The sequence below is a fragment of the Epinephelus lanceolatus genome, chromosome 13, assembly GCF_041903045.1.
Source record: "Epinephelus lanceolatus isolate andai-2023 chromosome 13, ASM4190304v1, whole genome shotgun sequence".
In the NCBI taxonomy this organism is placed as follows: domain Eukaryota; kingdom Metazoa; phylum Chordata; class Actinopteri; order Perciformes; family Serranidae; genus Epinephelus; species Epinephelus lanceolatus.
The window spans coordinates 40,690,861-40,718,135 of record NC_135746.1 but is presented as its reverse complement, the minus strand read 5'-3'; the positions used below and the strand labels follow the sequence as shown (position 1 = coordinate 40,718,135).

At 41.1% G+C, this 27,275-nt stretch overlaps 1 protein-coding gene across 4 annotated transcripts in view; it reads left to right on the top strand.

Annotated features, from left to right (window-relative positions):
* disp1 (dispatched homolog 1 (Drosophila)) overlaps positions 1-27,275 on the top strand; it is a 154,272-nt gene that overhangs the window by 72,871 nt on the left and 54,126 nt on the right. Inside the window, exon 1 of one of the 4 annotated variants that reach the window (XM_033648468.2) lies at positions 21,978-22,265. The exons of the other annotated variants lie outside the window; for them this stretch is intronic. The gene's annotated coding sequence lies outside the window, so the exon portion shown is untranslated. Of the gene's footprint in view, positions 1-21,977; positions 22,266-27,275 lie in introns of those variants that run through there. 4 annotated transcript variants of the gene reach the window in all.

Sequence of the window (27,275 nt, the reverse complement as noted above, 5' to 3'; positions counted from 1 at the left end):
CTGGTGCAGAAATCACTGACAAAGCAGCGGCATTTTAAGGCTTAGGAATGAGAAGGGGCCGGGCAGGAACACAGCAGCAGTGCAACCACAACTCACAATCCAGGTGCAACCACAATCTGAGGGAACCTGTGACACAGGGGAGCACAAAGGCTCCGGAGTAGAAGCCAAGTTAATGACAAGGGGTAAGGGGTAGGGTTGCAACAGTATGAGATTTTCACAGTACGATAACCATCTCAGAAAATATCACAGTTTCACAGTATCACGGTATTACAGATTTTATATATTATCAGTCAGAATGACCCTTAATGGCATGAAAATGAAAGGGTTCTTTTTGGTTGAACAACACTTTATTACTGTAATTGAAACTTGAAACCATTGTGTTAATGGAAATACATGTAAAAAGTCTCCCCTTTGAAAAAACTAAAATTAAGGGGAGATTCTCTGTCCAGTTGTCCAAATGTACATGGTATAACCAGCTTTTTTATTACAGTATACATTGAAACCAATATATCAGTGCAACCCAATTAATGGGACATGAATGTTTGCAAATGGAGAGAATAAGAGAGATAAGGGGCTAGAGAGATAAGGGGCTCAGTGTATCATAGTCCCCCGGCAGACTAGACCCATATCAGCCTAACTAGGGGCAGGTCCAAGGCAAGCCTGAGCCAGCCCTCACTATAGGCTCATATTGCCAGTCTCTTCTTTTTCCCCATCACACACATGCATACACACACATTTACTGCACTCTATCCACAGTGTAAGAGCCAACTGTGTGTGTACTGTATGTGCATGTGTGTGTGAGAGAGACAGGAGTACTTATATGGGATTATTTCTATGGGTCCATTTGTCAAAGTGCACATTTATCATTGAGCCCAGTGGTGTCAGACCTGCTGCTTTCCCACCACGTCTCTATTACGCTCTGCTGGTACTCCCTTTGACACTCAACACCTGACCCGACGCACACATTCAGTCACACACATGCAGAGGGAAGGCATGCACGCACACATTTGCACACAATAACTAGCTGTCCAGTATGTGAGACACAGAGCTCAGTGAGAGACAGTTCACAGTCCTACCCTGAAAGTTAAGATGAATCCTCTACATTCTGGTTTGAAGTCATTTTCTCCTTTTCTTCTTTCCCATGCTTCACTCTGGGCTGCTTCAGTGAAGTGTGCCTGGGCTCTAAATGCACTGCAGGCTTGTTTTGTATTCAGTCCCTGCAGTGTGTTTCAGTAATGAGACTAGATTCCACCCTGCTTATTTTTTTTACAGTGTACTTAAATGACATGAATCAGAACCATGAACTCAGAGAGCATCCTTCAGCGGCTCCTCAACTGGCTGGACAGTCAGCAAGCATCTGCTCTGCTTAAGTGTCCTTGAGCAACATCCCTGCAGAACTGTAGAAACATTACCTCTCTAACCTGCCTGTGAAAATATTCTCCTGTATTTTTGTCTCCAGATGTAATGATTGGTCAGAATATTCTTAGAACCATATGAGAATGGTACAATTATGAGTTTCTATCTCTGGTGGAATTCACTTACATCTTAGTGTGCCATCAGCTTATTAATAGCATTTTAACCTAAACAAAGAAAAGTGTAAAATTTCCAGAAAGGTAAGTGTCGCTTTAAGTAAAGTGGGAATTTGTCTTCCAGTAGCTGTAGAAAAGTCATTAGATGAGGCCTGCAGCTAGGACTGAGTGATATGGAGAAAATCAAATATCAAGATATTTTTGAACAAATGCCTCTATCGATATTGCGACGATACACAGTCAGGTTTTTTGAGAAATAATCATCAGTATTGTGAATATAATGATGAAGTGGGTAAAGGTAAATAATAGATCAGCTAGAACAATCTGGTAAGTTACGAAAATGACATCCCTTTACTGTAACACAGCCTTTTAAACCAGTAAAAGACACTATATATATACATATTACAATATCCTAAATCTAAGACAATATCTCGCAATGTCTATATGATATTGATATATAACCCAACCGACAACTATATTTTAATGTGGTCTATAAAATGTGAGAAAATAGTGAAAAATCCCTGTCACTTGACCCATATAATTTTTCAGATTGATTGGTTTGTCGAACAAACAGTTAAAACCCTACATTTATGTAATTTACATTGACATAACAAAGGAAAAAAAAGCCCTCTCATTTAAGAAGCTGGAATCACAGAATATTTGTTTTTTTTCTGCTTAATAATTTAATAAATGAGTAGTATTTGATCATCAAAATAGTTTCAACTAATTTTCTGTACTCTAGTTGATTACAGTTTTTAAATTGATAACAAGCATCAAAACTCCTCATACAGTCTGCATTACCAACATGCATCTTGGCCAAACTGTCCAAAACTCAGTCAAACCACCAAAACACTTCCATGACACTGGCAACAACTCTCATTCAGAAAGCAGACATTGTCTCGCATAACAGACTGCCCTGAACAACGTTAAATTAGCATTGCATAAATGATTAACCTTTATCTTTGAAGTTAAAGTGATTTGTCATAAATCAGTATTTCATTATAGAATAAGATGCAGCAAGGGGCTGCAGGCAGGAATCAAACCCGCTGCCGCTGTAGCAAGGACACTGCTCCTACACATGGGACCCCTGCTCCTCCTTTTGAGCTACTGGGCACACCAGAATGCACATTTCTGTTTCTTTGTTGTATTTGTATTTGTATTTTATTAGTTTATATTTACATACCTCTTCTTCATACTCTTATTCTTACTAATTATAATTCTCTATTCTTCACAACGAAGCAGCTGTAACAAATCAGAATTTCCTCTCGCGGATCAAGAAAGAAATTCTGATTCTGAGTCTGATTTCTGATTGACTTTGTGAAGTATATGCAGCAGTTTGCTTTGGTATCCTTTATATTTTTCTCTGCATCCAGGAGTTTACCGGTGAAAAACAAAAAGTTGAAACAAAAAAACAATCCTGAAATTCCAGGACTGCAATAATAATTACACACACATAAATTAAAATAAAATGAAAATTGGAAGCCATTCTTTGTGTCTGCTTGGTAACGAGATTACTGTGAAAACAGGACACCTGTTAAGGCTTTCAGCTGAAATTGCAATCAGAAGCATGAAGAATGATTTTTTTTTTTTTTTTGACGCTTTCTATCCAAAAGTTTTTATCATCAAACAAAAAGTGACAAACTTCAGTTTAGTTGCTGCAGACTCGCACAAAAACTGTTATCTTTATGTTTTAAATGTGTTTCTAACAGTTTTGAAAAATGTGTCAGCATTTGTAAAAAGGTGCTGCAGGTGGTGGAGTATGAATGAGAAAAGAGTAAATGGATTTTGGAAAATGTGGTCATTGAACGCATTTGTGTGATAGTTGTGAAAAATGATTCACAGTTTGGTCCACCTAGACTTGTGGTTTGTGGACTGTATGAAGAGTTTTGACAATGTGACTTCAGCTTTTATCGACTTATTGATTAATCAGTTAAGTGTTTGCGTGCTACACATTTTAGACTGCCCACCACGCTGGGTTATAGTAGGTAAGGAAAGAAAAGAGAGAAGAAGAAAGACACTTTAATGTTATAAAGTGCATATGCATTCTGTGCTCAGTCTATGTGTATTTTATTTTGATGCAGTTTGATGCCATTCAGTCGTGCTTGTGTTTGTTCAGTGTTTCCTTTTTTCTTCTAATGAAAGCAACGTGCAGCACAGTCTGTTTTGTTTCATGTCGTTATCACGAATCAAAAGAGAGAGAGAGAGAAAGATAACTGGAGGCACAAAGTGTAAGCTAGAGGGAGCGCTGGAGAGACGAGGCACTGAGAGATATGTGAAATGAACATTGTCAGATTGTGTGTGTGTGTGTGTGTGTGTGTGTGTTTGTGTTTGTGGAGAGGAGAGGAGAGCAGCTGCAGAGGCCCTGGTTCCCGTCTCGCTGGCGCACACCTCTCCGCAGGGAGCGGGACGGGCTCCAAGTGCCCTTAGCTCCGCTCTAACCGCCCCCAGAACCAGACGACACACACACACACACACACACACACATACATACCCTACATTACATGCATAGATTCCTCATACACTCCCTTTTGTCTGCTTGTTTTTTGCTTTACTCTCTCTTAACTTGAGCGTTTCTGACCAACTCTATCATTTCAGTTCAATTCAACAACCTTAATTTTCATGGACAGTTTTACTTTAGCATTCAGGAAGAATAGGCTAAAGGGGAACAATGACGTAACTAGATGCTGTATAAATATGTCTCTCTATCTAACACAGAGAGACCAGCTACTATCTGGAGCCAGAAAGCCTGTTCAGCTCCCTCCAACTCAGCTTAGTACCAATACCCCCCACCTCCCCACCCCAAATCCCACAGGAGCCTCCAAGAGCCCACTTGTCCTTCAGTGAGATGACACAGGATGAAGTCACTCCATTTGCCTTGGCACCGGCATCTTTGTTTTAGGCACTGTGGTGATGTGCCAAGGGCTATGTTCTCACAGCAGAGCGTTGTGCCCAGTGCTCTATGAGAGGGACAAGGCCATAAAAACTAAAGTATCCTTTGTGTAGCACAACAAATTGCATTGTAGGACGGAGTGTGCCGGACTCCAACAGAGCTGGAAACATGTTTTTAGTTTGTCATCCACAGAGCAGAGGCCAGTACATTGCACAATTCAACTATATTGCTATTTCACCAGCGAGATACATTTTCACTGGTCAGTTACTGAGATTCACTCTGACAAATTTCTTGTTGTATCAACAACAAATGCTGCACAAAACATTCAGATAGCCATTTACCTTTACAGGAAATATATAGTAGTTTAGAGTGGACATGCCGTGCCTCGCCTGAAATGAAGAATGAAATGAGGAGTGACTCGAAAACTTTTGGTTTTATGGAATGTATTAGGCTTATTAAGCTCAAGTATTGCTACACCACAGCACAAAGGCCTTGTATTTATGAGTGAAGAGATTGTTTTAACCACCATCAGGCGAAAACACTGATAACAAGAATGGCACTTGGAGAGAGCAGACCTCCACCAAGGCCAAATGGCACTGCAATGTTAACAAAATTGAGAAATAATTTGTGTATCCCCCAGTGATTCTGACCCAATCAAGTATTTAATGAATTCTTCTTTGGCCCATGCTGCAGCCTTTCACCAAGGTTCATTAAAATCGGGCCAGTAGTGTACTTGTATGTTCGCTTCAGCGGAACATGTATGAAATAGAGCCCTCCATTAGGGTTGGGTACCTAACTCTGTACTTTTATGTAGTGATGCACAATAATATCTGCACGTCACTGGTATCAGCCGATATTGTCCTTAGAATGAACTATTGGAATTGGCCAACATGCTGATAATATCGGCACGTCATCGGTATTGGCCAATATTGGCTTTAAAATGAGAATTGGCTAACATGCTCTTTCTTTTTGTGCACAGTGAATGTATATTACATACATTAAAAAGCATTGTATCTCATGTGTCCATCTGCTGTTGGGCCATCACGATAAAAGTATGCATGTATAATATGATGTTAATTCCAGTAAGAGTCTTGATGATAACTAAAATAAAGTAGGGCTAAAAGTGGATATATCGATATCGGTATCAGTTATTGGCCAAATAAGTTGTTACACATCGGCATATTGGATATCGGCAAAACATCCAATACTGTGCATCCCTACTTTTAATGGTATTAAGAGAGAAAGAGAGAGAGTTAGACGATATCACCTCTGCAGGTTGTTCAAGTCACGGAGTCAGGGCAATGGTTGTAGTTACCAGAGGGAGTAATCAGCGCTGACAGCATGTTTGAGAAACTATTGTTATCGGTGCAGCTTCCAACAGTAAAACAGAAATGTAGATCACCAATCGCAGCTGCAGGTCCTTTCGGCTGTGTGTGTGCCTAAGTGTTCTAGTTCTCTATTTTGAGCTGGACAGCAGGTCCAGTGCTACAGCACTAGAGCGAAATTCTGACAGTCTGTGTCCAAGTGAATGTGGCCACTTCCTGTTTTAAATATTGACTGATCAACTGGCTATTGGCTTTTTCCTGTTCCAAACTATTTTCATTGTATCGGCCTAAAGTCCACGACCTCTAGTGGTGATGCTTTTCAAATCTTGACGTAGTCAACAAATGCAAAGCTGGCCAGGGGAACACATCTTGTGTCTAGACTGCATGCTCGATCTCACTTCAAACTATGAAGCTGTCTGCACCGGGTTGGTGTAGATCCACATCTCAGGTGCATCTCAGTGATGTAACCACAAGTCTGTTTTCAGCAATATACGCTTGAGGTTGCAAGGACAACTTTGAGAGAGGAGAGGGATTTTTTTCTGTGTTATGTGTAAAATCCTCTAAATAAATAACAATGTTGAAATTTAGAAGTTTTGTTTTACATCTGAAATTCTATTATTTTGTTATGTGTGTGAGGGTAAAATAGAGCATGAGACGGATCGGTGGTTTGGTGTGGCATCTGCAGTGATGCTGGTGCTGAGCTGGACCGTCATGGTGAAGAGGGAGCTGAGCCTCAAGGCGAAGCTTTCGATTTCCTGGTCCATCTGTGTCTCAACCCTCACCTATGGTCATGAGCTTTGGGTAGTGACCAAAAGAATGAGATCGTGGATACAAGTGGCTGAAATCAGTTTTCTCCGTAGGGTGGCTGAGCTCAGCCTTAGACATAGGATAAGGAGCTCAGACATTCGGAGGGAGCTTGGAGTAGTGCTGCTGCTCCTTCATGTCAAAAGGGGCCAATTGAGGTGGTTTGGCCATCTGATCAGGAAGCCTCCTGGGCGCTTCCCATTAGAGGTGTTTCGGGCACGTACCACTGGTAGGAGGCCCCAGGTCAGAACACATAGGAGGGATTATAGATCAAATCTTGCCTTGGGATGTCTTGGGGTTCCCCATGAGGGGCTGGTAAACGTCACTGGGGAGAGGGACATTAGGGGTGCTTTTCTTGGCCTGCTGTCCCTGCGACCTAGCCCTGGCTAAGCTGATGAGAATGGATAAAATGGATGAAAACAATGCTAACATATGGTACTGGTTCTAAATTCAGGGTTCAGGTATTAAATGTGAACAGTACTCAACCCTACCCTTCATACACATATTAGAATATAATTGAATGTCAGAGATTTTGAGATAGATTAAGTAAGGTATTCAAAACACTTCAGATCTGATTCAGATGCTATAGTATGCTGTTAAACTGGGACATTAGGTAAGTGGCATGTTGTGCGTATACCTTGATCTAGAGTGTTGGAATGCAGACAGTCCCTAAAATATAGCACAGCATTCCCTGAGTCAGCATTCAGCATTGCATGCTTGTGATTTTCTGATGTTTGTTTTAATAAAAGATGCTAACAGTGGCCCTGACATTGTAAGTGAAATTCTTTTGGTACAAACAGTATAATACAGAGCAAGCAAAAATAGATCCTTTTGTGCTGTTAAGGACTTTCAAAGACAGACTTGTCAGACAGTGTGAGCTCTTGCTATGACACTTTTCTGAAGTGTAGTTATAACTCACCCGCAGGTCCTTCAGTCATTGTGGTGGTTGCAGCTGGGCTGAATAAGATACCAATAGCAAGAAAACAGACAGTCAGCATTATGAATGTGTTTTGTGGCAACCCTGTGTGATATTGTTGTGGTCAGACACAAATAACACTGTGTACTGTTTGAAAAGCTTTACAATGGATAAGATCTAAACACTTGATAGAAAACAGTCCCATAAAAGACAGCAGAAAAGAGCGTGTGATGAACATCCTGTGAAGTGAAGTCTAGCGCGTATATTCAGCTCATCTGTCCGCGATAAGGTTGGCAACGTGCGGATCCTGGAAGAGCAGATGATGATGGAGCTGGAGAAAATGCTTTGAAGTGGCCTGGAAGTCAAGGAGAAGTTTCTCTACTGGCCTTGTCTGCATTCCAGCTGCTGACTGTGGTGACACTTCAGCGACACTTCAGCTCCAATATTTCTTTTATGTCTGGAGTTTACACTTGGAGAAAGAAGAGGAGAGAATTTTATCTCTCCTCCCACCACCCTTCCCACCCTCATCCGTTCCTCTCACCCTAACGCCCTTTCCATCCTTCTTTCTCACAGCTTGTTCCCTTAAACTCTCCTTCATTTGGTCCTTCCCCACATCTCCACCTCTATCTCAGTATGCCAAAAGGTTTATGACAGCAGGATGTGATCTCACACCTCATCCCATATTTTCAGCCACACAAAAAAAATAGTAATGATTTTTTTTTTTCCCCTTTTTCCTTCCCAGGGCCATCTAGCCCTCCACCCTTAGAGGCCCCTGGGAGAAATTTGACACACAGATGCGATCTTTCAAGTTTTATCACAGTTTTTCTTCAGAGCCCTATCAGCCCATTTCTGCTCCAGATTCTTAGCTTCAGACATTATGTGCCCCAGGCCTTTGTTTGCTCCCTCAAAATGCCTCAAATGGTATCTTCATTTAAGTCCTTTTAATATTTCTAAATTACACTTATTTTGATGATTTTAAAATAGGTTTCCTATCATCATGTTCAACAGAGCTTTGTACACACTATGAATTTATATTAACTGGCAAACAACATTTTAATTACTGATGAAACAATGATTGAAAAAGGAATAGTTAGGAATAGTAAATTTGATAAGTGGTTGATTGATTGTTTTCATTGTCCAACAGTAATCTCCTGTGTCTCATGATAACCAGGGAAAGCCACAGTGGGACAATGAAGTAAGATTTTACCAATTTAAAATAGTAAAAAATATATTAAAGTCATGTTGATACGTGGGAGGTTGGGCGGTGATTACCCTATATGTTACTCATGCCCAACGCTAATTACGATAGCTCATTTGATGAGCTTCTGTGAGCTCTTGCTCTTATAATGGCTTTTCTTTCTGTCGTCATATTGGTTTCCAGATAGCCCTATTAGCATGTTTCCATCTTATTAGGAACACTTTTTCACTCAAAGAGGAAAATATGACTTTGCATATACTGACAAAAAGAGGGTTTTTTTGCAGTGAATACACATGCGTTACGATAAAGAAAGACACTATTAGACAGAAATACTCTGCTTCCTTCCCAGAGGTTGGGCACACACACACACACACACACACACACACACATACTGTTTGTTGAGTAGGGGCAGGGGGGATGCCTCTGGCTTTGTGAATGTTTGTGCTGTTCCTCAAAGGCTGTTCCCCTCCTTATGAGCAAACGCTAACTCTGGCTCCCTCAAAGAGGAACTCTCTTCTATTAATTTACACACACAAACATCTGTCCACCAAATTCCTCCTAAACAGCCCTTTGTGTGAGTTGTCTGTCTCTCTTGTCTGCATGTCTGTCCATCTGCCTCTTATCCTTCCCTCCTCCAGACTATCCCTCTTTCTGTTCCTGCATAACTTCCCTGTCACCCTGATTGTGCCTGAGATCAAACCAGGACTGTTCAAACAAATTAAGATCTCTTTTCTCCCTCTCTGCTCTGCGGTTTACAGACACTCCTTGTTAGCTGGACTCTTCTTTTGCTGCCTCCTCTCTTTTACTTGATAAGAACCCTGCGTTTGCATACCACCACTCTCCCTTCTTTACTTTCTCCTCTCCTGGTCCATCCCTCCCCTCTCCACTCCTCTCCCTCTGAAAGACAACAAAAAGAAAAGTTTTTGATAGAACTGTGTCTTTTCCCAGATTAGGAAGTTGCTCAGGCATTTGAAAAAATTGAAGAGGGAGAGGTGGAGAGGAGGGAGAAGAAAGACAGGGGTGATCTTTGTGGAAGAATGACAAAGGCTGTTCTAAAGCCCCTAACACCATGAGAAATCCTCAATAAAAACTGTCCTAATTAGAAGGCTGAGCCTCGTTTTGTGCCAAAAGTGTGCATATTTGAATGTGATAAAGCAACAGCAGTGAAACAACAGGCCTCTGTTTCTCATTTTTAAACATTGTCTTGTTCCTCTGCCAGATAATTGCAGCTGGCCAGTACTGATCCTGCATGCAGTTCACAAACCTGATGGTACTGTTTGGTCTTTGGCTCATGGTACAACAAATAATAATGCTGAGGGAAAAATTTATAGGGAATCTGTTTTCATCTATCTTTAAATCTAATCAAGTACCACTCTGTGAGAGGTGGTAATCCACTTTGCAGAACTAAAACATTTTCCAACTTTTCTGCCCGGCTGTTCTATCTAAAACGTATGAACTGGGAATGCTATTAAGCTGGCAGTGAAGATAGAAACAAAGCCAAATTGATATCTGTGTTAAATGACACTAGCTGCAAACACTGATGTGTTTCACGTCACAGCTCTTTTCTACTTGAACACGGGCATGATAAAATCTGAAATCACACACAGGGGCAGCATTATGCCAGGGTTGTTTGGTTCAGTGATATAAAGCAAAGCCAGCCTAATAGAAAGGCAAAGGCCCTTCTGTTCCAGTGGACCACTATAGGATCTTATTTAAACTGTTGAAGTAAAAGTATAAAAAAAAGTATAAAAATATGTAACAAAAACTACACAAGTCACATCTGTCACCATTAACAACCATAGATATTTTTATCTGAAATGTGTGTGTGTGTGTGTGTGTGTGTGTGTGTTCTTGCCTATGTTTGCTTGTGTATCAGTCTGTGCCTCCTCTCTAAATTCAGAGGGTTTTTTTGAGTCTTTGAGCACAGTGCAGGCAGAACTCTTCATGAGTTCATTTCTTCCTCTGTAGCAGTTTGTAGAGTTTTGAGTGGTGGTGTGGATAGCTGATCAGTTGACCCGATACGATCAGAGCTGATCAGATCAGATCGATGGATGAGAGGAGCAGCGGCTGCAGAGGCAAGTGAAAGCAAACTTTTTGCCCTAGTGCAAATAACCAATAATGAGCCTGACGTTCTGCTGCTCTTTCTGTGCCCACAGTACCCTCTGTACTCCGAGAGTGTGGAGCAATAAATACCCGAACAATTTATTCTGACAGAAACTCAAGAATGTTCCAACTCCAAAGACAGAAAATTGAAACATTATGGCAGGTGTTAATATCGTGGTGGGACACACAACGAATGTTTGGGAAACCCTGCTATTTTGTAGTGCTCCGAGGTTCACTTTTGTGACTTAAAGTGAAATTTCCAAACAATTATTGGATGGATTATCATGAAATTTGGTCCTCACATTCATGTCAACTTCAGGATAAATTGTAAAAACACAGTAATCCCTGAACTTTTCATCTAGTGTCATCATCAGGTCAAAATTTTAATTTGTCCAGTGCTTTGGTTTTTGACAAAGTGATGATATCCCCATCAACCTCAGCTACAACTGGTGTTTCATCATGATATGATATTATATTCATTATTTGGACAATGATACTATATTTGCCGATATTACAAAGACTCAGATGATGTGATGTCAATATGATGTGATTCAGGAGCCTGAAATCTATATGAGACGATATCATCTGCCCATTTAACATAATTAATTACATAAGAGGCTGCCAGCCCCTTTATTCTTGGCTTTGACCATAGAAGATAAAAACAACACATAAATAATGTAATTGTAACCACTTAACTGCAGTAAAGTTTACTTTATGCTGTCTCCACTAACGCACATTACACTGCACAGGGAACACGTTAACCATCAGGGCTTTCTGCCAAAAAGTCCTTTCTGGAAGAAATGTTTTCATTTTAACCCAAACCATTATCTTTTTCAGAAAATTCCAGGGCTATGTGGCTTAAAGCCCTGAAGGCAAACTTCTCCCAACAGCCATAAAGCATTGATTAATGGCAAGGTCATTTAACAAAAGTATAAAATTCCGCTCAGTAATAACTGTCAAGGTTCACAGACATGTAAAATGTTTTTGCTAGTCACCCTTTATTAGCTTGAGCATGTTTACACTGCATAAATTAGCCTAGCGGCTACTCACCGTTGGTTTAAGTCACCGCATCTTCTGACAGCCAAACACTGTTAAAACAGAGCAGCTATTGTTAATGGGTAAGCATTATACCTGCTAAACATCAGCATGTTGGCATTGTTATTGTGAGCCTGTTAGCATGCTAGCATTAGCATTTAGCTCACAGTACAGCTTAACAGAGCTGCTAGTCCTGTAACACATCCTTTTAATTGTCTTTAATGATCCCTCAGATTTATATTATGACTCTTTGATAATTGAAAATAAGAAGACTTGAGCACAGAGTTACACACTTTTTTACTAGAGACAAGAATTGTGTATGTGAATGTCTTACGCAGTCAGTGTTTTAGCATTTCAGTCAACGTGTCACTTGCAGAACAGTTTGTATTTTGGGTTAGCTGTGATTACAATATTTTGGTGAAAGAGAGGATAAGTGGGGGTTTTCTCTCAGTGCAATCGAATGATTCTGATAATAAGGGCTCCACACCAAAGGTAGGAGAAATGTTTTGGTTGTTTTATTTTTAATCCAACTATTTCAGCTCTGTCTGTTCTGTGTTAACTGGCAAAGTGACGTAAGGGACAGCATTTTGGCTCCACTTTGGTTTATTCTCTCTAATTTTCAAATCATAGCACATTAAAATCATTTCATCATCCTCAAATCAGCAAGTATCCTTGCCTTTGGGTTTTGCACCTGCCAACCATTGTGAATCAAAGACGTGCATGTGATGTCATTCACACCTTTGAGCTGCCAGTCAACACCTCAGAGAAGAATGTTGACTAGAAGTGCAACTAAACCGCTCGGCCAATCACTTATAGTTCCAGCCAACTGCTTTCACTTTTTTTCCCCTCACCCTTGTGTCTGTCATTTTCTTGTATCTCTGTGTTGTGTATGAAAAGAAATGATAAGAAACAACCGCAGCATGGCTGCTCCACTTATTTGTTCTGCTCCTGTCCTCCATATCTGCAAAGGATAATTCAGAGCGTAGGTCCACTGTTTGTCGTACTGTAACTCTTTTTTTTTTTTCATTGTTTTTATCACAGACCTTTACTGTAATGACAGCTATATTATGAAAGCCTATCAGCAGAAGAAGCTTTTTTAGAAGCAAAAGTTAGAACTGAAATCAGTTCATTACAGTGGAGTCAGTGCAATCACTGGATTTGCTTGGGGAGGCATCTTAAAGTGGCACAGTCAAATGTATCCACTTGTATGAAATATGTGGCTCCAAAAGCTTTGTGACATAGTAACTACTCATAGGACTAGTTGGCACACTACTATAGCTGGCGAGCTAACTGCTAAAAGGCTAATTTTGCCAGGAATATGTTAGTGCTAGTCATTCATAACAGCTCCTTACCTTCTTCTTTCTTTTGTCTGTACTGGGCTGTTTACTCTCCCTGGAATTTTCTTATCAGGACTGTACATGATTTCATTGAACTATAGTTATTGAAGAGGGAGAAAAAGCCCCCCATGCATTGTTAGCCCAGTTTCTAACAAGTCGTTCAAAAGATGTATTTGTACATTGACTTCGGTCCTACTCAACAGGAGGGTTACATAAAAGTGAATGGTGTAACAGAGCTATGGTAGCCTCCTCCATTTCTTGTGCTCTGCTCTCTGAACAGTGTTGTCAAGATGGCATTCTCTTGGTCAACAATGCAAATTCACATCACTAAAAACTGTGCACAGATTGACCTCACCCAGGTGAGCTGATCCACTGATATCATATATTTCCATTGGAATGAACTGAGTGTTGCAAAGATTACATGCTCATCTGACCAGGGGTCTATAAAACAATGCGTAGAATCCATACTTAGAATGTAAGTACAGACAAAAGCCAAAAATGGTGTGCGCCAAAAAATATTCCACAGTTTCTACAATCAGGATTCCACCTCACCATCTGCGTCACCAATTTCCCATCTCTGTCACCAATTTCCCATCTCCAAAATGTTTTAAGCATGGGTCAAAGCTTTTCTCATCAGTTCTGTTTTTATAGATCACAACTAATAGAAAAAAAATTTGGTATTTTATGTTTCTGCAAACCAAGGATACGTTACATTTGTACGTTAATATGTAGCAGATACGTTAAAACTAAACTTTCAACAACATTGTGGTTAACATGGTAAGGTCGAGGCACAAAAACCATTTCTTTTTTTGATAGGAAACACAAGGATGTTGCGGTAAAAACAGTTGCTTTTTTGGCACTATCCCCAGTGGAAAACAATGACGGGTTGATAAAAAACACCCAAGTTTGTTATAGCTAAAACATTGCTGGAAACACAGCAACAGATTGTGGTTTTGTGTTTTGTTGGTGTCAAACAGTGGTCTGCACCTTGGCAGGTTATAGCCTTGGTGACACACCATCCACTATCCCCTCCACCTCCTGATGACTAAGGAGCCATACACAAGCAGCATCTTCAACCACCAGGAAAATGCGAGGTCAGGTGCTGGGTGCTATTCCTTTGCCTTTCCTTTGCCACCTTTCAAGAGCCCTGTGGCAGATTGCATCTGAGGTTGCCACTTATCTCCTTAACAAGCATCTCATAGCCTATTTACCTGAAATCCTGAGGGCAGAGCTGATCGTCTTCCAGGCGCTGTTTGTGTGTAGGCCTGTTGTCCATTGGACAGATGTAATGCTCTGGCAGCCCTGAACTAAAATGCATAACTTCTTCTCCATATTTATCACAGAGTAATATTTACAGAAGAAGGGAAAGCCTGCTGGCTGTGATTGGTTGGTCATCATCTCATGACATGTAGTGCGCGCTGCTGTCTTCCAGAAGTTGAACTCTGTTTATCTCAGGGCGCAGCCATTGCGCCCTGAAAAATAGGTGCTTGGGAACACAAGTGACGCTCTGGCATTTGAGCATGCCTGCCGTGCATTTACAGTACAGGCCAAAAGTTTGGACACACCTTCTCATTCAATGCGTTTTCTTTATTTTCATGACTATTTACATTGTAGATTCTCACTGAAGGCATCAAAACTATGAATGAACACATGTGAAGTTATGTACTTAACAAAAAAAGGTGAAATAACTGAAAACATGTTTTATATTCTAGTTTCTTCAAAATAGCCACCCTTTGCTCTGATTACTGCTTTGCACACTCTTGGCATTCTCTCCATGAGCTTCAAGAGGTAGTCACCTGAAATGGTTTTCCAACAGTCTTGAAGGAGTTCCCAGAGGTGTTTAGCACTTGTTGGCCCCTTTGCCTTCACTCTGCGGTCCAGCTCACCCCAAACCATCTCGATTGGGTTCAGGTCCGGTGACTGTGGAGGCCAGGTCATCTGCCGCAGCACTCCATCACTCTCCTTCTTGGTCAAATAGCCCTTACACAGCCTGGAGGTGTGTTTGGGGTCATTGTCCTGTTGAAAAATAAATGATCGTCCAACTAAACGCAAAGCGGATGGGATGGCATGTCGCTGCAGGATGCTGTGGTAGCCATGCTGGTTCAGTGTGCCTTCAATTTTGAATAAATCCCCAACAGTGTCACCCGCAAAACACCCCCACACCATCACACCTCCTCCTCCATGCTTCACAGTGGGAACCAGGCATGTGGAATCCATCCGTTCACCTTTTCTGCGTCTCACAAAGACACGGCGGTTGGAACCAAAGATCTCAAATTTGGACTCATCAGACCAAAGCACAGATTTCCACTGGTCTAATGTCCATTCCTTGTGTTTCTTGGCCCAAACAAATCTCTTCTGCTTGTTGCCTCTCCTTAGCAGTGGTTTCCTAGCAGCTATTTGACCATGAAGGCCTGATTGGCGCAGTCTCCTCTTAACAGTTGTTCTAGAGATGGGTCTGCTGCTAGAACTCTGTGTGGCATTCATCTGGTCTCTGATCTGAGCTGCTGTTAACTTGCCATTTCTGAGGCTGGTGACTCGGATGAACTTATTCTCAGAAGCAGAGGTGACTCTTGGTCTTCCTTTCCTGGGTCGGTCCTCATGTGTGCCAGTTTGGTTGTAGCGCTTGATGGTTTTTGCGACTCCACTTGGGGACACATTTAAAGTTTTTGCAATTTTCCGGACTGACTGACCTTCATTTCTTAAAGTAATGATGGTCACTCGTTTTTCTTTAGTTAGCTGATTGGTTCTTGCCATAATATGAATTTTAACAGTTGTCCAATAGGGCTGTCGGCTGTGTATTAACCTGACTTCTGCACAACACAACTGATGGTCCCAACCCCATTGATAAAACAAGAAATTCCACTAATTAACCCTGATAAGGCACACCTGTGAAGTGGAAACCATTTCAGGTGACTACCTCTTGAAGCTCATCGAGAGAATGCCAAGAAAGCAGTAATCAGAGCAAAGGGTGGCTATTTTGAAGAAACTAGAATATAAAACATGTTTTCAGTTATTTCACCTTTTTTTGTTAAGTACATAACTCCACATGTGTTCATTCATAGTTTTGAAGCCTTCAGTGAGAATCTACAATGTAAATAGTCATGAAAATAAAGAAAATGCATTGAATGAGAAAGTGTGTCCAAACTTTTGGCCTGTACTGTACATTAAAACCAATTAATCTGGGGGCACAAAAAAACGTGGCACGTGTACAGCCGCAAAGTCAGCTCATACATACATGACTTTAGAAACACTGAAATGATACATATGAAACACGCACGTGTGACATATTTGTGGTATGCAAAAATATACAATGTCACTGTTTTTTTCAGGTGACTGGGTTGACTCTTTGTTTCAAGGAAATGCAGCATTTTCCTTGACAAGTATCAGGACATGAATTAACATAGTGATAGTGATGGTTGCCGAAACTCAACCATGTATTGTGACGATAGACCCCAAACCAACCACAGGCCCTCCTAATGTTGAAGTCATAACTTAAAGACAGTTATCAATGAGAAGTCTCACTCTGTGTAACATCTTTATCTAAAGCATCTCACATCATACAGTATGTACACATACAGACACAGCTACAAATAGGCCCTCAGTGGCTGCTTTACTTGGAAGCATTACAAAGAAAACAACAACAAACTAAAACATGTGTGAGACATATGGTTCCTCGTAAGTGCTAACTCAAGCTTTCCTCATACACTTTATGTGTTTTTTCATGGGATTTACAGTATACAGCAAAATGGCAGAAAAGAAGTTGAACCTACAGGGCCTCCTATTCCTAAATTTGAACAAGGGTATCTTGGTTCTCATTGGGGTTTCAGCCATTCTGCACCCCCCCTTGTGGGAAGACGTCAGGGGGCTCAGTGCTAATCGGGTGGGAGATGTCCGTCCTCACCGCCAAGGTGTCGAAGGGATAAAGTTTCCCTGGTTTCCGCATCTCAGACGTACAGAAGCCAGGGAGCAATGTGAGCAGCGCTGCCTGAGAGCGCCTGTTGTGCTTTCTTCCTCACTCTTTCATTCACGCAGTCAATTACAGTCACACCTTTTTCTCTTTGTCTTTGTTCATTCAGTTATCCACAGACACTCACTTAATTCCACCTTTTTAATGCCCCCTATAACTTCTTCACTTTTTCTTTTATTGCCTGCCTTCTCTGTCTGGTTTACCAGACATTATCATATGCAGGGGTAGCTACAATGCTCTGAGGGCATCTAGGATTACCTGCTGCCTTCCTGCGCATGTACGTCGGAGCATGTTACAATCCAGCATCTGACCGGTCTGCTGTTAGATCATTGTTAATGTGCTTTCAAATCACACAGTTGGATCATGTTTGAACTTCGGGACGAAGGACGCCTTTTGTGGAGAGATTTTTTTTCCTTCCCTGTTTTCTCCTTTTCTGCAGCTGTTTGAGGTTTTATGCCTCTCTCTTGATCTTGGGCATAAAGAGAAAACAACAATTTGCTGTTTGGGTTGCATGTCTGCCTTGTGTGCCACATTTGCTTCAGTTAACAAATCCACAATGAAAGGGAATGAAAGTTATTCTAACCCCCAAATTTGGAATTAGCTTTGGAAAAATGATTCCAAAGCAAGTTTAAAGACACATTAAAGATTATTTTTGACATGTCATGCCAAAACCTTAAATGGTTTCAAAACATCTCGTCGTCCTCTATCCTTCTCTCCCTCCCTCTTTAACTGTTCCTCCCTCGTTTTTTTGTTGTCTGCTAAACCTGTCACTTTGATGAGTTGTGTGCAATCATCCCAGGGGGCGCTGGGCTTTCACCAGGGCCTCCGTCCTTCCTGGTACAGTGCAGGCTTTGATGTGGTTCCTTCTTTAGCTCCATGCGGGCAGGCCTTGGCTCTGGCTAGCTGAACCCAAACTCGGCTTCTATAATGTTTTTTACCAACACATATCAGCTTAGTGTTCATCTTGGTGGAGGTAGGACGCTGGACAGTAGTGTCAAAATTCCTTTGTGTTGTTTCAGAGGAAGGCATCATTGTCCTGAGCTGACCGGCCACATGACCACCATCAGTGGGCCGGTGATGGACTGTGTAATAATTCACAGGCAGCACCCACAGGGCCCTGAGCTTCAGCAGCATGTTCTGAAGTATGTTTGGGTTCTGAAAATAATCATACTAAGATGTTTCTCAGAGGCTGCGGTCTGAAGGCAGGCTACTTTGGTGTGTTGTAGATTCTTGGATAATGGTAGTAATATAAATCCAGAATTACAATAACACCAACTGCAATAAATGCCAATCAGTTTTGCATGAATACTGTGGAAACACCATAGATTACATTGTAACTGACATATTGAGAACTGAATTTAATGTTCACCCCCAAATCAAGCTAGATTGACTTGGGGCAAAATTATTTAATTGTATGGCTTCTAGATTTTCGAAATGTTACTGGACCGAATGGATCAAATCCTAATAGTGAAACTAGTGTTTTCGCAGGGATTGTGATGCTCAAAAAATGTATCAACTGATTTATAGACATTTCTCCCACAATGTAAGTCTGTGGGAAAAAGTCTTATGTGCCCCATGGCATCATGTGAGGGACCCAGATGGTGTAATTCCACTTTTGGCCACTATTACCCTTTTTCTACCAATATGGATCCGGCTCTGTTCCAGTTCCTGCACCTAAATTTGAACCACTGAGAGCATTTCGTACAAAACTACAATGTTCCAGAGCCCGAAAAGTTGGTTTTAAGCTGGAACCGAAAAGGAGCAGTTTTTCCTTGACCTGAAGTGCGAACCATGATGTCATCAGTGAGCATGTCTAATTCTACAGGTTGGAAAGAGTGAATGGAGAAGTCAGCAATGTCAAGTCAAGCAAGAAATTGTCAAAGAGCGCACGGTGGTCTCATTTTAATAGTTGGTCCATGCTTATTTTTTTTGGGGTAAAAACAAACAACTGTAATTGCAATATAACTGCAGAAGTTCACAGTTTATTAGTGTGATCCAAGATTTTGCTACTATTGATTACTTGTGCACTGTGCAACGCTTCCACTGATGACAAATCCTTGATCACAATGTTTCCACTCAAAACTAGTGGAAACTCTGGCTGGTTCACTAGATAGCACCTAGGTTCCAGATATCATGAGCGGAACCAGTTCAAGAACCAGAGTTAATTTGGTGGAAAAGGGGTATCAATAAGATTGGCTTGGTGCTATTCCAGGGGGCTTGTCTGGCGCGATGATAGGGTTGGTGGGTGTACTTCAGTAGACAGAAAATAGTTCCTACATGAAACTGCTCACAACAAGGTCTGTGGATTATCTTGAGTATCCGTGTCATGATTTCTGGAAAGACACATTGCTGTTGAGTTTTCCAGATGTATTTTTTGGCGCTTTAAACACCACAAGCCAAGACCATCTAGTTCCATTATATTGGAGGGAAGGCAGACATCTCTATGGCCGATATCTTTAACACTCAGTAGCTCACTCCAAAACAATCTATACTCATAAACAGCACTACAGGTAGAAGGAAAAATATTTATTTTTGATTTTGGGGTGAACCGTCCCTTTAATTTCTTGTCAGACAAAAGCAAAGCACAATATAATACGATGAACTCCATACAACTTATTAGTACCAGGTTATTATTATTAGAGACAACTACAAAGAACTAAATGGCTGAGGCTTTGCCTGGCCCCGGGGCCAGCTGTGAGAGAGCGCCTCACTACTGCAGATGATTACAGCTTGCTATATGAACTGTGTCCTAATCCTGGTGGACAGCTGAAATTAAAGCCAGGTACGACCCTCAGCTTTCCCAGCATTCCCTGTGATAAACCTCCTCCCCTGCTGAGAAGAATCAGTTGTTTGTGAGGACATGCATCTCCAGGAGAGTTCTCAGTCTGTAAAGATGAGGTCTTTGTTTTCGCAAATCAGGGACCACAGCTGAAACTAAAAGATTGAGATGGCATACTCTGATTAAGTTAAATATGATTTCTGCATTGTGCCCAGCATGAGCTTACAATTTGTGTTTGACACACAGTCCTATATAAAAACAGGCATTGTTCCCTGGCTTTGCAGACACTGTATGTGTCATGTAGACTCTGTTACATAAATGATCCCTTTCACAATCCTGTGTAATCAAAGACAAAACAGAAGTCACTTGACTCTAAACTACAGTTTATGATACAGTGGGCAATAGAACATGAAATGAATACAAACTTATCTGATCACATTTATCACGATTCACATGCCCTGCATTAATTGCATTAAGTAATGCTTTTAGTTATATGCCTAGGTTTTGTTAGTAGGTTGAACTGATTTTCTTAAAAACTGCCATTTGACATGAGCTGTGTCCTTAACCTGGAAAAGGGAGTTAGCTGTATATTCTAAAATAAAAATAATAAGTTAAGGATGTGTTGATTTGTACAGTTGCACCCCCCCTGAGGTCTGAATGAAACCTCAGGGCTGTTGTTTCCTTGGGTGGGGAGGTAGAGAGTAAAGAGAGACTTTTAAAGCAGTTATTAAAGTAAACCTAGAAGAGCAGCCAAGACGCCCGAACAGTAATCTGTAATTTAAGGATACTGATGTGTCAAGAACGGGTGTGGCCTTATTAAGGAATTATGTGGTAGAATTTCAGATAATTAAAGGCTGTTTACTATCTCTGTGATCAGGGTTGTTGAAGCCAACTTTGGTTGTTTCATTTATAAAATAAATGTCATATGATTAATGCTGTAGGCCACCTAAACTCTCTTTAGTGTGTGATAACTGGCTGGTAAAATGATGTTATCTTGAGACTAGCTAACTTCGTCACTTTGTTTCATCTAGGCAATGATGTTGAACCAAGAGAGCATTGATTAAAGGGTCAGACTTATTCAAAATAAATAAAGAAGAAAAGTTGTTGTATTGACCTTTATGTTTTAGCTATTCTTTGCAGTCGAATGCAGAGCGGGGTGGGTTGGGACAGGTGGACAGTCAGGACAGTGCCTTTTTAGCAAGTGATACCCCTTTTCACCAGAATTAGCGTGTGTAAATGGTTCTTTTAAACACGGGGATACCCCCCAAAATTGGCTATAGACTGCTTTCTCATTGCCAGTGGACCAGAGCTGTATACACAGCTCTGCAGCAGATGAATATGGTTATGTGTTTGTGTGCGTATTTGTGCACCTGATTTCGGTATCAAACACTGACACCTTTTGCAGCAGTATGATAGTGCCAGTGGGTCAGTTTGAAAGTCCCCATAGGGTGGGAGGGTGGGTCCGTTCTGGCTTTTATTGCCCAAACCAAACCACTTGCTTTTGTTGCACAAGAAAATCAGTGTTTTGCCCATGTTTTATTTTTATTTTGAAAAACACTGTTTGCATCTAACATGAAGAAACTGTATGCTACATTTCCTATGAACTGTATTTCAAAGACACAATGCATATAACAGGTGGACATGCATCCCAGAATGGGAGGATACCTAGCCCATCATATGTAGAAAGTCCACAGACCGAACTGCAATATTTGAAGAGCTGGGAAGAGAACATGTTGGTCTTGTAGGCCTATCCGTTCAGCAATCATATTATTTTTCATATTATTTTTACTATTGTCAAAGTAGATGGTTAATTCAAAAATGTCCCAACCGCCCCCACTCTCCCCTACTATATTGTTCATTGAATTGTTAAGAGTCCAGTGTCTAGCTATAGCTTTGTTTCGTGCTGCCTGTTGCCTCGGGCACCATTTGCTAAGTTTTCCAAAATGTTGTGATAACGCGCATGAGTGCGCGTGCCGGCGGTGCGGCAGTGAGCGGGTTAACGCAGACGGTGAGACTGTCCTATCGGTGCTCTACGGTGCAGTCCCAGCCCACCGCCTCCTGCCTCCGTCCCTCCGGAGAGAGCAGGGAGCCGTGTGTGTGTGTGTGTGTGTGTGTGTGTGTGTGTGTGTGTGTGTGTGTGTGTGTGTGTGTGCGCGTGTGGCAGTTTGTAATTCTGGCAGGACACACTCCCAAGAGAAACAGCGCGCTCTCCCCAAGACTTGTTGTTTCCTTCTCGGGGTGTAGAGTTTGTTTAACAGCGCTTGCGGATATTTTGACTGAAAGCGAAGGATTGTTTTATTCGTCTTGGTGGTGACGAAGCGCCGCGTGCTGCAGATCCCACCGGCGATAACGAGCGCAAAGCACCGGGAGACACAAAACACGGTAGGTTACTACGAACACTGGCTGCTCTTCACACGGGGGTTGTCTGTTGCTCTGTTGGTACATTTTCTTCGGACTTCGGTGACTCCCTTAGACAAAGAGCTCGGTGAGTTCGAGTGGCAGTGTGCGTTAATGTGTTCAGAAGTAGTGAGAACATAAAGGTTTTGGAGTTGTGTGCGGTTTGGGTCCATGCGTCTCCGTCGATGATCGTCAGTGTGTCTGTCCAAGTGCTCTGGTTGGAAGCAGAGAAGCCGGATGTCAAAATTGCTTAATATGTTTTTCCTTCAGCCCTTAATGGATATAGTTACACTGAAAGGGTGCAATAATGTTTCAGATTGGAATGGTAAAGTAGTGGATGATATGTATTGTCCCAAGGCAATCAGCCTCTAGTAAAATCTAAGTCTGCCTCATACAACTTTTTGTCCTTATTAGAATATTAATATCTCACCTGCCTGTTACAATAAGCCAGTTATCATGATGTGTAGGTTTTGCTATTAAATGATTTATGTCAGCCATTAAAAAGTATCCAAACTATATTGTAGTGAGTTTACCGCCATAAATAGATTATCTGTTGTCTTGTGTTTTTTTTTTATTGTTTTGTGTACAGACACAATGTCACTGATGTAAATTTTAGGTGAAGAAGTCAGTTGCTTTACTCTTCCTGGAAAGACTGTCTCCATTAACTGCGGTGACAGTCTAAAGCAGATCATACACCTTTTAATATGTATAAACACATTGGAGCATCTTGTGCTATTTTGAAGTTACTTAATAGAAGGAATGAATTTCCTTGATTCTAACTTTTCTTACTTAGTTGTCAATCTGATGATTATGTTGGACACCTGGGCTGATGGAATGATAAAATGTCAGGTCGACTTGCTGCATTCACCTAATTTACCATGAGCCTTGCTGCTGTAGCCTTAAGCCAGCACCGTCAAATTGGTATATTTAACAGCCCAGCTGTGAAAAAGCACCCAGAGCGGGTCAGATCTGTCCAAAATCTCTCCTGACAACCACAAACACGTCAAAGAGTATGTGTCCTAAAGCCATGTCTAACACGTGAGTACCCAGCAGGGACAGCTCTGCCTGTTGTTGTTGATGTTATCATTATTATTATTATTATTATTATTATTAGGGGTAATGTGATTATTAAGCATCTCTTGACTGATGCCTGGTAATTACTGCCTATTAGCTTTAATTAAAGGGATGCAGGATGCCTTGCCTTGTGCTGCGTAGCCGCCTGTCGCCCAAGGTCTCTTCGTCTCTCACACTCCATAATCATAAACCTAACATGAAAGAAGGCAGAAGAAGCGCTTTGTCATCACCTGCGCTATTCCAAACCGCTTGCCCTGGGAATTAGTACAGTTGTTGGTTTTTGGTCGACTCTTTTGGTTATTTAAAGGTTAAATGCACTAAATAATTCTTCTTCGTGAGGACCTGTGGGGTGTAGCTATCCTTACTGACACAAATAATCCCTCAAAGCTGCAGGTTCTTTGTTAATATAAGAGGGATATGTCACTTCATCAAATCTGGAGGTCTAGACAGTTTGACCTGTCAGATGAAGTGGCAGTGATTATTTAGGATTCAGGGTCACCTGATTTCAAGCATCCTCTTGATTTAAAGTTCAGGGCCAGTCAGAAAAAGTGAGCTTTTAGTCAGCCAAAGACCGTTTATACTCGTAAATTCTATGGTTCAATTTTGACATCTTTACTTCTTGCTTTAGCAGATTCAAAATGTTGATGAAAAATGTCATTGGCTTTCCTTTTCCTTTTCCTAAAAGTTTTTCTGAAAGTTCATTTCTGCATGATTAAAGCACAGCAATGAAGATGTAATACATTTTAGACTAATCAGAGGATGAGGTAAAGAAATGAGAAAGGAGGTTGCATGGATTGCATCTGCTCATATTCTCCTTGTTGACAGCAAAAATAATGACATTCATCAGTGGCAGTGGCCGATGTTTTTCTGTTATGTCACATCAGTTTTGGGTAGGCTAAAAAGCAGAGCTCAAAGCTAACACTGTCCCGTCATTGCAGGGGCAGTAGAAAACATGTCTGGCGGCGTCGGTGGCTTAGTTGGTAGAGCAGGCACCCCATGTACAAGGCTGTTGCTGCAGCGGCCCGGATTCGAATCCAGCCTGTGGTCCTTTGTTTGGGACATGTTTGCGTTCAAGCTCTATTCAGTAAAAAATAGCATTGTGCAGAAGTAAACTATAATGTATTCATGATGTGATCAATTGTAAAATGTTGATTTTGGCAAGAAATTTGAATAAATGTAACTGTTTGAAGGAGAAATCTGTTCATGATTTTTTAGAGAGGAAATAATGACATAGTATAGTAAAAAGACTTTTCAAGCAGTTATTTTTCTTTCTTAAATGTTTTTTTTTATGTAAAAGCTTATATTAAAGGTTGTTACATAAATTTGTTTGAATTCATGCTCATTCAAAGGTAGTGTAATGAAGGACCTAATTACTTTAAAATAATTCAATTAATTTTTATAGTGCAGATTTCTTAACTTCCCTGGCACAAAATGGAGAATGAATAACATCAAAAACAAAATAACAATATAAAAACAAAGGTATCAACTATCTGCCAAATTGTTATTTTAAACATCGGTATCAGCTATTGGTCCAATTGTCATTTTAAATATCGATATCGACTACCTGCCAAAATTATTATATTTAACATCAGTATCGGCTATCAGCCAAATTGTTATTTTTAACATCAGTATTGGCTATCGGCCAATTTGTTTTTCATATTTAGATTTAGACAACTTTATTAATCTCACCAGGGACAATCTCTTTGAACAGCTTGCCTTGCACACATACTATAACATACAGTAACATGTAGACACATAAACAGATGAGTAATAAACATACGTATCGGCTATCGGCCAAATTGTTATTGTAAACATCTGTATTGGCTATAGGCCAAATTGTTATTTTAAACCTTTGTATTGGCTATTGGCCAAATTGTTATTTTAAACATGGGTTACGGCTATCGGCCAAATTGTTATTTATATACATTTTTAAACACGGCTAGGGCTGTGCGGTATACCAGTTTGTTCCGAAAACCGGTATTTATTTTCGTTATGATATAAATTTTTCATATACTGCAATACCGGTGAATAGCCCAAACAACGTCCGGAACGTGCGCGGCGAGAAAGCGTTTCAGTGGGGACCCATTTCACCGCTGCACACCACAGACGTGCTAGAGCCAGCGAGAGTGAGAGCATAGAGAAAAGTTTAGAGGCGAGAATGGCTGCCGGAGAGAGTCCTGAAAGCGAAGCAACTGTACACGTTGCTGAAGAAGAACACGATGACCCAGAAGAACTCAAATCAAAGAGCAGTGTTTCTCCTATATGCAACTAGCAGCAGCGCATCGCCGTTTACAATTCTCCTCTGCTCTCTGTATCGCGCACGGCGGAGTTTCACGCAGATGTGCGTGTGCGCGTGTGCACGCACCCACACACACACACACACACACACACACACACAGTAATTTTAACATTTGGATTTTCTATCGGCCAAATTGTTATTTTAAACATCAGTATTGGCTATAGGCCAAATTGTATTTTAAACACTGGTATGGGCTATGGGCCCGACATTAGTATCGGCCATCAGCCCATCGATGTCAGCTATCGGCCAAATTGTTATTTTTAAACATATCTGCCATTGGCCAATATGTTATTTTAAACATCAGTATCGACCAAAGTGTTATTTTAATCATCAGTATTGGCCAGACTGTTATTTTAAACATGAGTATCGGTATCAGCCCAGAATTTCAAAATCCTTGCATCCCTATTTTAGACAGACGAGAGGATGAGGTAAAGATGAGTAATTAGGAGGGTTCCTACTACTTAATACACTGCTCCTTTATCCCTTACTTGGTTGTGAGCATTACCTTTTACTCCTCTCTTCCAGTTAATTCCTACCAGGCTGCACTGCTGCATTGCTAATGTGCTTTAATTCAGTTATTCTGGCGTCTCTTTGATTAAGAACAGCAGCTACATTTTCATGGAACGGCAGAAGCATTTTTGTGACTTAGTTCCACTGGCTCATGGTGCAGCTTGGTCCAGCTGTCAGCTTTTATTTTGAAGTGAGACACAAGACCCTGCTTGTGTCCGCACAGTCTGCCCTAGATGTCTCACCTGCCTGTCAGCGCTCTGCATTGGTACACACACACACTCTCATGTGCACACACACGGAGCCTAGGCTAAATTCCTTCAGACAGGAACAGCAGAAAGCACACTTGGGTTTACACTTAAACTACAATATAGCATTAAACTCTATTCTCTATTTACTTCCCATTCTTTTCCACACTTGATCTCTTATTAAGCCTTGGTGTTTCCATCCAGCCTCTTTAAGTCCTGACAGGCTCTTGACAGCTGTGGGAGCCAGACTAATGACTTCATCTGGGTTCCCCTCACTGCTCTGCTATTCTGAGCTCCTCAGGCTCCAGAGTTTCTTCTCCAGAGTATTCTTCCTCTCCTCCCCCTTTCTCAACCCCGTCCTTCCAGCCACCCCTGACCCGATGGGGCTGTCATGCTCATGTTTCACCGCTCACTCATGTTGAGGTGTCACAGAGCGCATTGGTCACATACGCCGCATGTCTTTCGCTCAGTGTCGGATGGGAAAAACAGGCTAGTTTGATGTATTGCTTGGCATTCAAATGCAAGCACATCCATTTTTTGGTGAAATAGTTTTTCTGAGGTCATGGCTTGGTTGAAATGAAAATCTGTGTGTGTGCACACATTTCTTGGAAGGGTTAAGTAAATAGTTAAAGTAAAACTCTTGAAAACTATTGAAGTTCTTTAAAAATATAGATAATATTCATTGTCTGTCAGTTTTACAAATAAGAGACGTGACATCAAAGTCATTTTGAAGGGGCTTCAGTCACAATGACTTTGAGTGGCTATTGTCACAGTACAAAGTAATTGTTTTTACAGGTTACAAGTGCATTATTACAGCACTACAGTAATCAGTTTAGGTCTGCAGCATCTGAAACATTTTTTCACGTC